The sequence below is a fragment of the Ipomoea triloba genome, chromosome 16 (genome assembly GCF_003576645.1).
Source record: "Ipomoea triloba cultivar NCNSP0323 chromosome 16, ASM357664v1".
NCBI lineage: Eukaryota > Viridiplantae > Streptophyta > Magnoliopsida > Solanales > Convolvulaceae > Ipomoea > Ipomoea triloba.
The window spans coordinates 8,807,000-8,810,051 of NC_044931.1; the positions used below are offsets into that span (position 1 = coordinate 8,807,000).

A 3,052-nucleotide genomic window follows, 5' to 3' on the forward strand; every position below is an offset into this window, starting at 1 on the left:
GATAACCACTACACCACATCAACTTATTAAATCAATACACCCTTGGAATTTTTAATATTTCATTTTCAACACTAAGTCAGAAAATGAAGTTGTAGAGCTTATCCATTGAAATAGGCGAGTGTATTTCAATAATCGTGAAGTCAACTACAGAGAGGCATAACCTAGATCTATTCACGCACTGATATTTGATCCATATGGAACCGAAGAAATAAGCGAGCATTTATTTAACAATTATATCTTAGATTATGCATATTTTCGTGAGGATTTTGCATGACATATAAATAATAACGTGTTGTGTATATTACATATGTTATATAATTTAATGTGTGTATGTGAAATTTAATATAATGTGAAACCAATTTATATAATGTGTGTATATATGTTATAAACACTCAATAATTATCGTCATTACAAGTCCTGTAGTGATTAGATGATGACATTTAATCTATCTACAAGATATATGTTGATGCCCGGGATTGAACTGGGGACCTTTAGTGAGTAAGACGAACGTGATAACCACTACACCACATCAACTTATTAAATCAATACACCCTTGGAATTTTTAATATTTCATTTTCAACACTAAGTCAGAAAATGAAGTTGTAGAGGTTATCCATTGAAATAGGCGAGTGTATTTCAATAATCGTGAAGTCAACTACAGAGAGACATAACCTATATCTATTCACGCATTGATATTTGATCCATGTGGAACCGAAGAAATAAGCGAGCATTTATTTAACAATTATATCTTAGATTATGCATATTTTCATGAGGATTTTGCATGACACATAAATAATAACGTGTTGTGTATATTAGATATGTTATATAATTTAATGTGTGTATGTGAAATTTAATATAATCTGAAACCAATTTATATAATGTGTGTATATATGTTATAAACACTCAATAATTTGCCAAAAATTCATCATCATTATTAAGTTCTGTAGTGTGATTAGATGATGACATTTAATCTATCTACAAGATATATGTTGATGCCCAGGATTGAACTAGGGACCTTTAGTGTGTAAGACGAACGTGATAACCACTACACCACATCAACTTATTAAATCAATACACCCTTGGAATTTTTAATATTTAATTTTCAACACTAAGTCAGAAAATGAAGTTGTAGAGGTTATCCATTGAAATAGGCGAGTGTATTTCAATAATCGTGAAGTCAACTACAGAGAGGCATAACCTAGATCTATTCACGCACTGATATTTGATCCATATGGAACCGAAGAAATAAGCGAGCATTTATTTAACAATTATATCTTAGATTATGCATATTTTCGTGAGGATTTTGCATGACACATAAATAATAACGTGTTGTGTATATTACATATGTTATATAATTTAATGTGTGTATGTGAAATTTAATATAATGTGAAACCAATTTATATAATGTGTGTATATATGTTATAAACACTCAATAATTTGCCAAAAATTCATCATCATTATTAAGTTCTGTAGTGTGATTAGATGATGACATTTAATCTATCTACAAGAAATATGTTGATGCCCACGATTGAACTGGGGACCTTTAGTGTGTAAGCCTAACGTGATAACCACTACACCACATCAACTTATTAAGTTTATCAACCCTTCGGATCTTTATCATTTCATTTACAACACCGAGTCAGAAAATGAAATTGTAGAGGTTATCCATGAAAATAGGCGAGTATATTTTAATAATCGTGAGGTCAACTACTGAGAGGCATAACCTAGATCTCTTCACGCATTGATATTTGATCCTTTTGGAACCGAAGAAATAAGCGAGCATTTATTTAACAATTATATCTTGGATTATGCATATTTTAATGGGGATTTTGCATGACACATAAATAATAACGTGTTGTGTATATTAAATATGTTATATAATTTAGTGTGTGTATGTGAAATTTAATATAATGAGAAACCAATTTATATAATGTGTGTATTTATGTTATAAACACTCAATAATTAACCAAAAATTCATCATCATTATTAAGTTCTGTAGTGTGATTAGATGATGACATTTAATCTATCTACAAGATATATGTTGATTCCCAGGATTGAACTGGGGACCTTTAGTGTGTAAGACTAACGTGATAATCACTACACCACATCAACTTATTAAATCAACCAACCCTTGGAATTTTTAATATTTCATTTTCAACACCAAGTCAGAAAATGAAGTTGTAGAGGTTATCCATGGAAATAGGCGAGTGTATTTCAATAATCGTGAAGTCAACTACAGAGAGACATAACCTAGATCTATTCACGCATTGATATTTGATCCATGTGGAACCGAAGAAATAAGCGAGCATTTATTTAACAATTATATCTTAGATTATGCATATTTTCATGAGGATTTTGCATGACACATAAATAATAACGTGTTGTGTATATTAGATATGTTATATAATTTAATGTGTGTATGTGAAATTTAATATAATGTGAAACCAATTTATATAATGTGTGTATATATGTTATAAACACTCAATAATTATCTTCATTAATAAGTTCTATAGTGATTAGATGATGACATTTAATCTATCTAGTAGATATATGTTGATGCCGGGGATTGAACTCGGGACCTTTAGTGTGTAAAAGACTAACGTGCTAATCACTACACCACATCAACTTATTAAATCTACCAACCCTTGGGATCTTTAACATTTCATTTTCAACACCGAGTAAGAAAATGAAATTGTAGAGGTTATCCATGGAAATAGGCGAGTATATTTCAATCATCGTGAAGTCAACTATAGAGAGGCATTTGATGATCTTAAACATATCATTCCGGATGACATCACCACATATATCCAGAAATTTGTGTTCTTCAACTGCTAATCTAGATCTATTTACGCACTTATATTTGATCCATGTGGAACCGAAAAAATAAGCGAGCATTTATTTAACAATTATATCTTAGATTATGCATATTTTCATGAGGATTTTGCATGACACATAAATAATAACGTGTTGTGTATATTAGATATGTTATATAATTTAATGTGTGTATGTGAAATTTAATATAATGTGAAACCAATTTATATAATGTGTGTAT

The 3,052-nt window shown here is 29.9% G+C and overlaps 2 non-coding genes across 2 annotated transcripts; both read right to left on the reverse strand.

Moving 5' to 3' along the window:
- Positions 1 to 987: 987 nt before the first annotated feature.
- Positions 988 to 1,060, reverse strand: TRNAV-UAC. Its single transcript has one exon. It is a non-coding gene; the product is annotated as a tRNA-Val (tRNA).
- A 453-nt stretch (positions 1,061 to 1,513) lies between these two features.
- Positions 1,514 to 1,586, reverse strand: TRNAV-UAC. Its single transcript has one exon. It is a non-coding gene; the product is annotated as a tRNA-Val (tRNA).
- Positions 1,587 to 3,052: the final 1,466 nt, after the last annotated feature.